Below are 14,923 nucleotides of genomic sequence, written 5' to 3' on the forward strand. Positions count from 1 at the left end.
AAATCTAACAGCATAATTACATTCAGACTTTTTCAAAGATGAGAAAACTTTATTCATCCCCTCAATGCCCAAACTTTATTATGATGGACAGATGTTAATTTAGACTGTCTTCGGCAGTTTAATCCATTAAGAAAACAAGTGGCAGACCAAAGTGACAAAAATCAATGGAAGGGTTTGCTCAATCTTTCATCTGCACCCTCCCTCATATATCCCACCCTCCCTGCAAATCGCCTTCCAAAGCCATGCCTCCTCCAAAACATTGAAAACACACACACAGCTGCTCTCAGCAAAGTGTCACAAGAGACAACGTTAAACTTAGGCTACCTCATGTCTCAAAGCACATAACATTACAATAAAAATGAACATAAACAACTTAGCATACAATACGCATACGTCCTACCTGCCTGTCAAGCATACGCTGACAGGCAGGTAGGACATCGTATTATTTCATTCGGACTGAATATTTAACATAATGATTGCTATAAGGATATGAGGAGACTTTCAGCCACTATAACAAAAAAATGTTTCGTTAGCGAATCACCTATTGCACCTTTAATGAACTTTCCATCCTGTCATAAAAAGTGATCTGTTTTCTCCAAAGAGTTACTCAGTGAAATTTCAATGCTTTTGTCAGTGGATTTAGCATTCATATCTTTTTTTTTTGGCACAGAAGAGAGCAGAAAATCAGAGAGCAGATGATCAGATGGAAGGCACGTTTCGTACTGACCTATATTATAGTCAAAGGTGCAAATACTACACAAGTGAATTCCAGCAGCGATTCTTAATCTGCTTCACTATGTTTCGTATTAAGCAGAAAGGCCTGTGTCAGAAGTCAACATGCTAAAATTTACAACATGGATTTCTGGTCAGTCTTATTTGTGGACCTGCAGGACAATAACTTCTTACAAAACTTCTGTTCTTAATATTTGACTAGGCTCTGTTTTCTGTTTACATCTGCTATCACATCTGCTATTGCATCTCAGTTGCATCTCTTTTGACCACTTGTGGCTGGATTTTATATATACACTCAAAAAAATAACTTGTTGGTCTAACTTAATTCAATTATGACACCTATTTCCACACAGTTGAACTGATTTATTTGAACTTAAGCTAGGTTAATTGTACTAATGAGTGAAATTCATCCTAATTGAATGAGATCACACCAGTTTCATTTGACGTATTCTGTGTATGTTTCCTGAACATAATTCATTCTTGTTGATCCAACCAGTGCTTTGTTTTTTTTTGTTTTTTTGTTACCATCATGGTGAAGATGTGCGCTTGTGCTTAGGTTTTGAGTAGCTGTTGTACACAGACATACATGTTTCATGACCATTGAGAGGGGAAAAGCTGATGACCATATGTAGACTGTGTAAATTTTGTGCTGGCCCTCAAACTAATTTATTTATATTTCTATAAAAACTAAACTAAAATAACACTTATTCATATGGTAAGTAACATTTATAGCATGCAAGTAATGATCAGATAAAGAACTTCTCATTACTGGCTTGAGCACAGTTAATGCTTGTTGAGAACAATATAAATTTGTTTTATGTAGCCACCTAGAGCCTAACCACAAGGTCTACACTTCAGCATAATGGTAACCTCAAAAAAATCGACATAACATAAACTCTTTTAAATGTCAAATATAACTGAACTTCAAACTTTAAAAGGTATTTCCCTTTACTAAAAAAACACATTAAACAGCACTTAAGTTCAACATTTACTGTCCCAATCTTTCCCTACGCAAAGCATGCTGGGAACTAGAAATCCACTGCCCAGGTTCAATCAATGCAACATAAATGATTCATGTAGTCCCAACACAAATGGTTTAGGTTGACCTAACATTTTGCAAATTTAATTTCATTTAACATAATACAATTGAGTGCGAATGCCAATTAAGTAAAAAACTAAAGATTTTTTCAGGGCCTAAAAATAACAGTGTACATCATCTGTTCATTGCCTCAAGAAAATCAGCCTGTTTTTCTTCAGCTGAGACCCTCAAATTAAGATCTCTTTGCAATCAAAAATATTTAGGCCTAAATTTAAGATAGATATCTTTGAATTGCATATACAAGTCCCATCCATTTGCACTAAAGTTTTAATATAAACAAATATGTGATGTCATAAGCGAAGCGAAAGAGCAGCACATTTTTTTACAGTTCAGATAATGTTTAACATAGACACTTGCAGCTGGTTAACAGACAAAACAAATTGAGAAACAAATCTGATGATGCCTCGCAGTGTTCAGTAGCTCGGTCTCGGTTCTGGAAGCGCCACAGGTTGTAGAGGGAATGACAATGCCTGACAGCTGGCAGAAACCAGGCTTGAAGTCCAGAGGGCTCAGAAGGTCGGAATCCAGTTCCTCTCCTCGGGACCGTAACCTCTCCCAATCGACCAAATACTGATGACCATGCCCCCGGCGGCGCACGTCCGGCAGTCTCCTAACCCTGTAAACAGGAGAACCCTTGACAAATAACAGGACAATGGGTGGGCCGGGCGGGAGAGCGAATAACCGGCTTAATGCATGATACATGGAAAACAGGGTGGACAAGTTGGGAGGTAATTTGAGTTTGACGGCTGCAGGATGCAGGGAACGGATGCCTCTGTCTCTTGGGAGGAGAACAGAGGTGGCTGGTACCCGCAGGGGCGAATCTAGAAAATTATTTATAGGGTGGCAAAGGGGTGGCATGAGGTCTATGAGGGGTGGCAACACCAAAGCAAGCGCCTATGCATAGTTTTTGGAGATTTGTGGCCTGACATACACAATTGTGTTCACAAACATTGCATTACCAAAATAAATAACAAGATTTCAATATCCATCATGGCACCAAGTAAAGGCACTATATGAAAAACATCAACAGATTTAAAATGAGCCTGACCTTGTATCAGTAAAGGAGATGAGCAGTTTTATTAATATTACACAGGTTACTTCGATGGCATAAATCACATGTTTTAGTGCAAGTTAAAGAACAATAAAAACTTTTAATAAAAATTTTCTGTTATTAACAGAGGTGGGAATGTCTGTGTGTGTTCACCCAAAACACCCTATCAACTACATACTCTAGCAACACCTCAGCAATTGCAGCAAGAGCCTAGCAACCACCCAGAATCTCCCAGCAACCACCTAGCAACACTTAAGCATTCACCCAGAACATCTATATTCTGGCGTAACTGACCAAACTATTTATGTTTTTTAAACAAGATTTTAAGTTGGCTTTATGACATGCCAGCAAAAATTTGTCTTTCAAACTTTTAATCTAGTTGAAATGAAACAATTCAACATTTTCTCACAACTATAAACACAATCTCAAAACTATGCACCAACTTGTACAAACCTCAGAGAAAATTCCAGGTCAAAATAAACTGTTTTAGTCAAAAACTTATTCTTGTCTGACAAAATCAAACTTTGGCCTCAGATGACACACAAAACTTAACAAATACACAGACTACTGCACTGCCCAGTGAACCCTAGTGAGATCAATTCATGTAACACTGTAACAAAAATACCTCTTACTGGGATTTAGGAATTATTTTGCAGCTCACTGTCTACTGTCGAACCCACGCCCCCGAAGAGACTGGAGCCTAAATCCAGTGCCTTAGACCCCTCTGCCACGCTGTAACGCTCAGCCTTACCGGCAGAGGTAACACAATTAAAAGGAGAACTGTTTAAAATATTTGTACGTTGGGTTTAAAATGAAGACAAGAAAACAGCAGATATAAAAGAAACAGATATGTATTTACACCAATCTAAATGACACTGAACTAAAACAACACAAGATATATAAAGAGTCCTTAGACTGGTAAAAGCATACAGTCCATCAGTTCCATACCCTAAAACAGTCCACAGAAACTCTGTGTGTTGATAGTCCAATGTGTCCACCCGTGTATATACAATCCAATGTGCAATAATCCAAAGTGCAAGTGTAAGAATGAAGTCCTGGAATAGTGAGTGTTCAAACAAAAGTACTCCACAATCCAGGCAGCTTTCGACCTAAGTGTTTTCAAGCCTCATCTTAGGCCATACTGCTCCTTTTATAGGGAGAGGCTACTTCCTACTACCTGTCAGGTGATTGGTCACATGACAGATGAGGTCTCAGTTCTTAAAGACACACACACACATTTTTAAGAGGAGTAAAATGGACAATGAAACATGTAAAACCTATTAAAACTCTGATACACAAACATACAGTTATATACAGAGCGGTTAAAACATGTTCATTATGTGGCAGTATCACATAGGCCCTCCCCCCAGCCTATGGCATTTGAGGGAAAGAAGTCCATACCCATTCAGAATTTGCCACAGTTATATTCTATATTGTGGGGTTACCCCTCCCCATGTGCATAAAATTGTCTTTGAAATAAATTACATAAAACCAGGCCTTCCCACCTAGGCACATGGTAAACGGAGGAGGCAGAGGAGACACTGAAGAGAGGAGGGACTCTAAACCAGACTGGGTAACCCAGGACAGGTAGCGCTGATCCTCCCTGGTACACATTAGACCCAGTTGCCCTGGTGTGTGGTCCTTCCTGGCACCTCCTTGCTCCTGCCTTTTTTGAGAAAGTAGGAAGCGTGTTGGTTGTTGAAGAGTGATGATAATGATATGGCGGTTGTGATGTCTGTTGGCCCCTCGCTGTCCTGCGCTTTTCCTTCTTCCGGCAGCGATCACATTCACCAATGAACTGCCAGACGTCCCTCCGAATGGACGGCCACCAGGCGACCTCCATAACCCTCAGGAGAGTCTTTACCCTTCCGTGATGTTTTCCGGAGGTGTGAGGATGGAAGCGCTGTAAGAGCTGGGGCACCAATGCTCCAGGTATGACGGGTCGCATCTGAAGGCGTTTCTTTCCTTTCTGGACCCGCCGATACAGTATATCCTGGTGTAATTGCAGTCCGTGGTGTTGGGGGGTTGGAGAAGTGCAGGAAGCCTTTAGTTGAAGAATGGCGGTGTCATTAGCTTGGGCCTCCAGAAGTTCCTCTTTGGAAAATGGTAAACTGGAGTAGATGGTTCTGGTGTCAGGTTCTGTAGAAGGTGGGTTACCGTTGTCATTACCGGATGAAGTGGAGTTTGGTTTTGCTGTAGACAGGTTGAAGACAGGAGTTGCAGGAGTGGCAGGAGCACAATGGATGGCCTCTGGGCTGGTGATGGGTGCAGGAGTGACACCGAGTATAGCGGGAGATCCTTGTTCCAGTTTTTCCTCCAATTGTTTGTCTCTCCTCAAACAATCCTTCACCTCTTTCTCCAGTGTCTCCACCACAGTCCTGACATAATCCTCCATTTCCAGCATTTTCACATCGACAGCCTCTCTAAAATACATCTCCCGGTTGAAATGACTTTCCACAGAATCATTAAAATTTTTCTCCAGTTTTAAAACAATTTCCTTAGTAGCAACGAGTTCTGTTTTTAGTTGTTCACAACAGCATTTCTGTCCATCACTAAAACTCTCAGAAGTTTGATACAGATATTTAGTATAAGGAGCAGTGTTAGAAAGAACATTCTGTTCCCATTCAGTCGGTCACGTTCGACGTACGTCGGACAGACCGACGAATAGGAATCTCGCTAGAGAGGCCAATCTACTTCGAGTGTAACTAAACGAGCCAATGCACATTGGCATGCAATCATATGCATCAGCTGCTCGCCTCGCAGCGCGGGTATATAATGAGCAGCAGGTGCGTTGCATCTTCAGCTTTTCGCTTCGGAGCCGAACGGTGTTTGTTCCTGTTCTCTGCAAGCGAGTGTCTGCTAGAAGACGAGTCAAGCTTTTTGGTTGAACTTCTCTTTTTTCCGAGTGCGGGCGAACAGCACAGCAGCGGGGTCGACGTCCTCTCTTTTTCTGTTTCGTTTGCCGTTTTTGAGCAAATAGCTGTTTGACAGCGTCAGAAGGCTGTTCTCACGGCCGGTACGGTGCGCTTTTGAGCGCTGAAAAGCCATTTTTACGGCTGGTAAGAGTGAGCGCCTTCAAAGAGAGAGAAAGCACATGACAGGCTGCACACAGTCCCTGTCTGTGTTGCGGTGGCGTTCCCCTGCGTGCTTCAGCACTTCTAAAAGAGTAAAGTCCCTGAAAGAGCTTACACAAGTAGATTCGCGTCTTTTTAAAGACGACATCCTACTTGTGTTTCTGGATGCGATCGTTCCTGTCCTCACTGACGGCCACGATCACCGTTTCGCATGTCTGGGCGCGTGCTGAAATGATGTTCGTGGGTGTTCATGTTTTCATATGAGAACATGATCACGTCGACACGCCGGTCGTGACTCTTCTTTCTCCGGGAAGCTTGAGTCCCCTCTGTTGTTGGCCAGCTGCCGCTTGTGTGTAAAAGCACAGCCGCGGCTCTGCCCGACACTCTGGGAGACCGCGGAGATCAGCGAGAGCAAACCTCTCGCTCCTCTGCGTGTCACGGCAACCCAGCGCTCGCTCGGCGCTCTAGATGCGCGGTTCCCTTGCGTAATCTCATTGTAGCGCCCTCTCTGGTGCACCAGAAGAGGTCTACTTTGCTGATATGGCTTGGGTGACATGAGGTTGAGGGGTTCCTTCGGGGAACCAACCCCCTAGGGCCCCTCCCTCTCTAGCGCATTGCAAGCTGTGCAGTTTCTGGATTGGATTGCTGGTCCTTTTCATAGGGGAACCTAGCATTTCATTCAGAGCTCCAGCTGAGGGACAGACATCGATTGCAGCATTGGAGAGAGTGCTGTTATGCTCTGGAAATGAGGGTGACGCTGCCCACTGTAATGGTGTGTGCTTATGCTGACTCAGATTCAGAGTTTACAGCCATGCTTTCCTGGGTCTTCCAGATGTGCATGGAAAACTTGGCAGTATGGGGGTATATTGGTGCCATAAATATGGAATGCCAAAGGTGCCAATCTGCATAAGTTTTTCCTCTCTCACTACCCTCTTGGATGGGGTGGCTGTACACAGACCACACCCACCCTGCATGTGAGGCCAAGGCACTCTTTTTGCATGAGGGTAGTTCTGTGCTGGGGTTGAGCTGCGCTTGTTGACTAACCGTGATCAAAGTCACGGCGCAGGCCCTCAGCCAGACGATGTCCACCTCCGTGGTCCAGAAGTGCCCCCTGGCTTACCTTGTGAGGTGTGAGAGGTTGTCAAGCTAAATGCTTTCTCAATGCTCCCATCTTACGAGGTGGCCTTTCGGTGACACTGTCGAGGACTGAGCCCAGCGGTTCTCCTCAGTTAGTAACGGATAGGGGAGCTTCCCATGACAAACCATTGAGTTCCTCTTGGGCCGCCCCTCAGTCTGCTCGTCGCCAAGGGTGTCGTCCCCTGCAAGAAACTCCGGCCCAGCAGGCTCTGCTGTATCCATTGCGGGGAGATGATGCCTCCCGTCTCTGCAGCTGTTTAACTGGTTGGTGAGAATCACCCCTGAGACGGGCGACCCAGAGATGGGTGGGGCTGCTCTTCCACCCCTGGAGGAGGGCCAGGTGGTAAATCCTTTATTGGGTTTGTTTCTGTTCCGCCACTGACCCAAGAGGCAGCGGTACCCAAATTTTAAAGAGCAGTTCCTCCATTTCCAGGTCTGAAGAGGGTTTGGAGAGCAGTGGGAGGAGAAAAACCTCACCACTCTCATCCCCCTCTTCTGTCGCCAGCGGACAGCAGCGAGCAGCGGGCAGCCAAAGCCTCGACTGCTCCCTCTGTCCATCCGTGGAGCCAGGTAAGTGTTGCCTAGCACACTGTGACGCCGCTTCGGGCCGCCTCACAAAGAGAGCCCCCCGAGCCGCGTCCCTGTGTTCCACCTCGCTGCCCTGCTGCGGGTACACCGGTGGTCCCTTTGGTCCTGCTTGTACGGTCTCTGCGAGCCGGGTTAGCGCTCCCCAGTCCGTCTCGCTGGCTCCTTCGTACCATCAGGGTTGGCTTGCGATTCAGTTCGCCCGGCTCCCCCCCCCCAAGTTCAGGGACGTCCTCTTCACTACAGTGAAAGATGCCGATGCCCCTGTCCTGCGTGCGGAGATCGCAGTCCTACTGGCGAAGGACGCGATAGAGCCGGTCCCTCCAGCCGATTTGAGGTCGGGGTTCTACAGCCCCTACTTCATTGTACCCAAGAAAAGCGGCGGGTTACGACCGATCTTGGACCTGCGAGTTTTGAATCGGAGCCTCCACAAGCTACCATTCAAAATGCTCACGCAGAAACGCATTTTCGAGTGCATCCGTCCCCGAGGTTTGCAGTGATTGACCTGAAGGACGCGTACTTCCATGTTTCAATTCTTCCGCGACACAGGCCATTCCTGAGATTCGCGTTCGAAGGTCGAGCATATCAGTACAGAGTCCTACCCTTCGGGCTGGCCCTGTCTCCCCGCGTCTTCACGAAAGTCGTGGAGGGAGCCCTTGTTCCCATGAGAGAACAGGGTGTTCGCATTCTCAACTATCTCGACGACTGGCTCATTCTAGCACAGTCCCGGGATCAGTTGTGCAAACACAGGGATTTGGTGCTCAGACACCTCAGCCAGTTGGGGCTTCAGGTCAACTGGGAAAAGAGCAAACTCGCCCCGGTGCAGAGGATCTCTTTTCTCGGTATGGAGTTGGATTCGGTCGAGCAGATAACACGCCTCACAGAGGAACGTGCTCGGTCAGTGTTGAACTGCCTGAATACATTCAATGGCAGGACAGCGGTCCCACTGAAGTTCTTTCAGAGGCTCCTGGGGCATATGGCGGCTGCTGCGGCTGTAACACCGCTCGGTCTGCTTCATATGAGACCGCTTCAGCACTGGCTTCACGGCCGAGTCCCGAGATGGGCGTGGCAGCGCGGCACATTCCGGGTGCCAATCACTCAGGAGTGCCGCCGAACCTTCAGTCCGTGGTCGGACCCCTTGTTTCTTCGGGCAGGAGTGCCCCTAGAACAGGTGTCCCGGCATGCTGTGGTGTTCACAGATGCTTCTGCCACCGGCTGGGGTGCCACGTAATCCGGGCATGCAGTCTCAGGGGTTTGGACGGGACCCCGTCTGCATTGGCACATCAATTGCCTCGAGTTGCTGGCAGTATGCCTTGCTCTGAGCCGCCTCAAAGGCCTGCTTCAGGGCAAGCATGTACTGGTCCGTATGGACAACACTGCGACCGTTGCGTACATCAACCGTCAAGGTGGTCTACGCTCCCGTCGCATGTCACAACTCGCCCGCCATCTCCTCCTGTGGAGTCGGAAGCATCTGAGGTCGCTTCGCGCCATTCATGTCTCCGGTGTGCTCAACCGTGTGGCCGACGAGCTATCACGAGCTGCGCTGCCAGGAGAGTGGCGACTCCACCCCCAGGTGGTTCAGCTGATCTGGAGAGAATTCGGAGAGGCTCAGGTAGACCTGTTTGCCTCACCAGAAACCTCCCACTGCCAGTTGTTTTACTCTCTGACCGAGGGGACACTCGGGACAGATGCACTGGCTCACAGCTGGCCCCGGGGCCTGCGCAAATATGCGTTTCCCCCAGTGAGCCTACTTGCACAGACCCTGTGCAAAGTCAGGGAGGACGAGGAGCAGGTCTTGTTAGTTGCGCCTTACTGGCCCAACCGGACCTGGTTCCCAGAACTCTCACTCCTCGCGACAGCCCCTCCCTGGCCCATCCCTCTGAGGAAAGACCTTCTTTCTCAGAGACGGGGCACTCTTTGGCACCCGCGTCCAGACCTCTGGAAACTCCATGTCTGGTCCCTTGGATGGGATGCGGAGGTTCTAGGTGACTTACCCCCTGAGGTACTTAACACCATCACTTCGGCACGTGCACTGTCTACGAGACGTGCTTACGCCTCCAAAGTGGAACCTGTTCGTCGAGTGGTGCTCTTCTCGCCGGGAAGACCCCCGAAGATGCTCGATCAGAGTCGTGCTTTCCTTCTTGCAGTAGGGTTGGAGTGTAGGCTGTCCCCCCTCCACCCTCAAAGTCCATACTGCTGCTAGATGCTTAGATGGCAAATCTGTTGGTCAGCACGACCTGGTCATCAGGTTCCTTAGGGGGGCGAGACGGTTAAATCCTTCTCGTCCCCTCTCCATACCCTCTTGGGACCTCACTCTGGTGCTGAGAGCACTTCAGATTGCTCCCTTTGAGCCTTTGCTGTCAGCAGACTTAAAGATTCTGTCTATGAAGACTTTGCTGCTGGTGGCATTGGCCTCCATCAAGAGGGTAGGGGACCTGCAGTCATTTTCGGTCGACGAATCGTGCCTGGAGTTCGGGCCGGGTGATAGCCACGTGGTACTAAGACCCCGGCCTGGCTATGTGCCCAAGGTTCCTACCACTCCCTTCAGGGACCAGGTGGTGAGCCTGCAAGCGCTGCCCTCGGAGGAGGCAGACCCAGCCCTGGCTTTACTCTGTCCAGTCCGCGCTTTGCGACTGTACATAGACAGAACCTAAAGCCTCAGGACCTCAGACCAGCTCTTGTCTGTTATGGAGGCCAGCAGAAGGGAAAGGCTGTCTCCAAGCAGAGGATGGCCCACTGGATAGTGGATGCCGTCGCCCTGGCTTACCAAGCTCACGGTGTGCCCTGCCCGCTCAGGTTGCATGCTCACTCCACGAGAGGTGTCGCATCCTCCTGGGCGCTGGCTCGTGGCGCCTCGCTGACAGACATTTGTAGAGCTGCGGGCTGGGCGACACCTAACACGTTCGCTAGATACTATAGCCTTCGTGTCGAGCCGGTCTCCTCCCATGTTCTCGCCACAGGTCAGAGGCACGGAGAGGCCCCGGCTTAGTGTCGGCTTGCTGCGCTACATGCGCTTCTTTTCTCCAGAGAGTCCCTACAAGGCAGACCCTGTCGAGTCCTCCGATATCCCTTCGGCAGCCGACATGGCGGAGCGTCTGGCGCCAGGCCTATACTCCGTTGTATCCTTGAGAACCGGGTTTAGGCTGGGTTCCACATGTGTGACCCTACGGGGATCCCATATGGTTGGTTCCACGGTTGCTCCTAAACGAAGCCCGTGTCTTTCCCTCTGGGAGAACCTACCCTTCATCGGGTTGGAGTCACCCCAGCTCTTCCATATGTAGCACAGCCCTACAGGGTTAGTCCATATGTACTTCTCCACATAACTCCTTCGGGGAAGGATGTGGCTTCCGCAGCGTTCCTTTCCCAGCGAAGGGTACGCTTTCCCAGCGTTATCCAATAGTCTCACTGAATGGGTTTTGGGGAACAGCAGTGATCGACTCTCTCTGTGTTAGCCCTGTCCCACCATCCTCAGGCAAGGGGGTTCAGGTGGCTTACAACAGAGCGCTGGAAGGGGGCACGTGACCGACTGAATGGGAACGTCTCGGTTACAAAGGTAACCCTCGTTCCCTGAAGGAGGGAACGGAGACGTACGTCCCGTCGCCACAGTCGCTGTACCCCGCTGATGCTGCCGCCTATCCGGTTCGGCTCCTCAGCGAAAACCTGAAGATGCAACGCACCTGCTGCTCATTATATACCCGCGCTGCGAGGCGAGCAGCTGATGCATATGATTGCATGCCAATGTGCATTGGCTCGTTTAGTTACACTCGAAGTAGATTGGCCTCTCTAGCGAGATTCCTATTCGTCGGTCTGTCCGACGTACGTCTCCGTTCCCTCCTTCAGGGAACGAGGGTTACCTTTGTAACCGAGACGTTTTTTATACGCCATTTTCTCCTTTTATCACCCAACTAAACAATTCAAGAATAATCGTTCCCCGTACGGGCCACCAATATGGTGTCAGAAGTGGGACCCTGAAAACACTTAGGTCGAAAGCTGCCTGGATTGTGGAGTACTTTTGTTTGAACACTCACTATTCCAGGACTTCATTCTTACACTTGCACTTTGGATTATTGCACATTGGATTGTATATACACGGGTGGACACATTGGACTATCAACACACAGAGTTTCTGTGGACTGTTTTAGGGTATGGAACTGATGGACTGTATGCTTTTACCAGTCTAAGGACTCTTTATATATCTTGTGTTGTTTTAGTTCAGTGTCATTTAGATTGGTGTAAATACATATCTGTTTCTTTTATATCTGCTGTTTTCTTGTCTTCATTTTAAACCCAACGTACAAATATTTTAAACAGTTCTCCTTTTAATTGTGTTACCTCTGCCGGTAAGGCTTAGCGTTACAACGCTACCCTGCCGGGGCTCTCTTCGTGGGCCCCGTTCTGCCCATTTGTTTTACAGCAATAGAGAAAGCATCAGCTGTGGACCTTCACTGAGGCTCTGAAGCCTGTCGAGTGCGGCCAAGGAAGAGACTGGGAGCATGCAGTGTCACTTCTCCAGTCTTTTTTGCTCAGGCATAGCAGCCACAAGAGCCTTCTAAAAGGCTGTCTTGGCAGCGGTGGGATTCGAACCCCCGGCCCCTAAGAGACTGGAGCCTTAATCCAGCGCCTTAGACCGCTCGGCCACACTACCATGCAAGAACGCCTTCCATGGGCCATTTTCGGCCTACATTTATTGATTTCATTTTTATCATGTTTCGCTTCGCCACAAGTACATCCGTTGAAATTCATACGTGCCTTTAAGGAGCTCCTCGACAGGTGGAAAGGCCTTCTAAATACAAGGGTGCGCAGTTACACTCTTGGAGGCCCCACCCCCTCCCTGCAGGCTGCAGTTTCCATCTCTAATCAAACACACCTGAATCAGCTAAGCAAAGCCTTCAGGCCTTACTCCAAAATGGCAGCCAGCTGTGTCGCATTTCAACTCAAAATCACAAGGTAGTTGTCATTTCACCAAAAACTATCAATGAGTCAAGTAAGCTGCTTCCATTATTTTAGACTGTACATTATTATTACATTCAAATTCATTTTTAAAGTGTTATTACTACGATTGTAAGCTAACAATGCGGGCATTGACTCAAAGTGTAAACGATTAAAGCACGATTACTTGGTAACCACCGTACGAAGGGCAGGTTCCAGGGATAGGAACGAGTCACCCCGCCTTAGTAATCAGACAACCATCATGGGAGAGATTGACGCATCCTGCCCAACTTGCGTGTCCGTGAAAGCCCGGACTGTTGCCAAGGAAAGCGTTTTATTCCATTCCCAACACTTTTGCGCCTTTTCGGAGCACGCTTAAAGCACAGCTGGCAGTGGTGGGATTCGAACCCACGCCCCCGAAGAGACTGGAGCCTAAATCCAGCGCCTTAGACCCCTCGGCCACGCTACCCTGCCAGGGCTCTCTTTGTGGGCCCCATTCTGCCCATTTGTTTTACAGCAATAGAGAAAGCGTCAGCTGTGGACCTTCACTGAGGCTCTGAAGCCCGTTGAGTGCGGCCAAGGAAGAGACCGGGAGCATGCAGTGTCACTTCTCCAGTCTTTTTTGCTCAGGCATAGCAGCCACAAGAGCCTTCTAAAATGCTGTCTTGGCAGCGGTGGGATTCGAACCCACGCCCCCGAAGAGACTGGAGCCTTAATCCAGTGCCTAAGACCGCTCGGCCACGCTACCATGTAAGAATGCCTTCCATGGGCCATTTTCCGCCTACATTTATTGATTTCATTTTTATCATGTCTCGCTTCGCCACAAGTACATCCGTTGAAATTCCTACGTGCCTTTGAGGGTGTACTGCGTGCTACATTTTACTGTACATAGTGAAATTTCCCTCATCTAAAGTACTAGTACTGTGTAAGTTTAAAACCCCTGTAAATTATTCATTCAGCTCTCTCAGATTTTGACTGCTGTGTCATCAGTTTTTCTATCTAATTTAGTCATTGTAAGAAATGTGGCTTTGTTTTGAGAACTGAGCGAATGGTTTGAGAAACTGGGCCAACTAAATCACTTATAATGCGTTAGCAATCGAGAAAAGCTAAAATACGTTTAGATTCTTACCTAACTAGTTTCTGTGATCGGGATCTTCTTATTGATTTCATGTTACCGTTTCGTCGGATGGCAAAAAGACCTTTATCCATGATGAAAGTGGACCGGGCGGTCGGTGAATCAGCTCGCAAAAAATTACAAAAATTCGAGGACTTCTGAGTTAGCCGAGAATCAGTAATTTTCCGATTCACGAACAAATGAAAAACAATTAATGAGTGAACTTGGCTACACTGTGTTTTTGACTCCCAAAGAACCAGGTTCATAAGAGTCATTTGTTAATGAACCGTCATGCAGCTTATTGAAAGACGTGTTTTCTTATTATTTTACAATACGCTGTCTTTTTTATGTCATCACATTGAAGCGCTGCTGCTGAAAAGTAGTAGTAGAACTTGAAACACTGCTAACATTTATATTTTATTCTCTGATAATTTTGGGGTGGCACATGGGGTGGCAAAGCTTTTTCTTAGGGTGGCAGTTGCCACCCCGTGCCACCCCGGTAGATCCGCCCCTGGGTACCCGAGAAAACACTGAAAAGGTGATAACCCTGCGGCTGACAAGGGAAGCGAATTATGGGCGTACTCAACCCACGGCAATTGCTCACTCCAAGACGAGGGATTGCGAAAGGCCAAAGTGAGGAGCATTCGACCCAGAATCTGATTGGTGCGTTCGGCTTGACCATTAGTTTGAGGATGGAACCCTGACGACAAGCTGGCAGAACAGCCAATCTGCTGGCAGAACTACCTCCAAAACTGAGATGCAAATTGGGGCCAGACACAATATCAGAAGGGAGGCCATGCAGTCGGAAGATGTGTTCAATAATAATCTGAGCCGTCTCCTTAGCGGAGGGAAGTTTACAGAGCGAAACAAAGTGGGTGGCCTTTGAAAAATGGTCAACATTAGTCAGAATGACAGTACTATTGGCAGACGATGGATGTCCTGTCACGAAATCCATAGCGATATGGGACCATGGACGAGATGGAATCGGAAGTGGCCTAAGTAGACCAGCGGGAGGAGAACGAACCGGCACAGATCACGAGCCTTCATGAGCCACCAAAACCGCTGGCTAATGGCCGCGAGAGTACCTCTTACCCCAGGATGAACGACTAATTTGGAAGAATGCCCCCAGCGAAGAACAGCAGGACGAAAAGACTTGGGAACAAATAACAGATCCCGGGGACATTGACGAGGAACAGACACAT

The 14,923-nt window shown here is 48.1% G+C and overlaps 3 non-coding genes across 3 annotated transcripts; all 3 read right to left on the reverse strand.

Annotated features, from left to right (window-relative positions):
- Positions 1–12,241: 12,241 nt before the first annotated feature.
- On the reverse strand, positions 12,242–12,323 carry trnal-aag (transfer RNA leucine (anticodon AAG)). Its single transcript has one exon. It is a non-coding gene; the product is annotated as a tRNA-Leu (tRNA).
- Positions 12,324–12,994: 671 nt separating this feature from the next.
- Positions 12,995–13,076, reverse strand: trnal-uag (transfer RNA leucine (anticodon UAG)). Its single transcript has one exon. It is a non-coding gene; the product is annotated as a tRNA-Leu (tRNA).
- Positions 13,077–13,273: 197 nt separating this feature from the next.
- On the reverse strand, positions 13,274–13,355 carry trnal-aag (transfer RNA leucine (anticodon AAG)). The gene has a single exon. It is a non-coding gene; the product is annotated as a tRNA-Leu (tRNA).
- Positions 13,356–14,923: the final 1,568 nt, after the last annotated feature.

The sequence above is a fragment of the Chanodichthys erythropterus genome, chromosome 19, assembly GCF_024489055.1.
Source record: "Chanodichthys erythropterus isolate Z2021 chromosome 19, ASM2448905v1, whole genome shotgun sequence".
NCBI lineage: Eukaryota > Metazoa > Chordata > Actinopteri > Cypriniformes > Xenocyprididae > Chanodichthys > Chanodichthys erythropterus.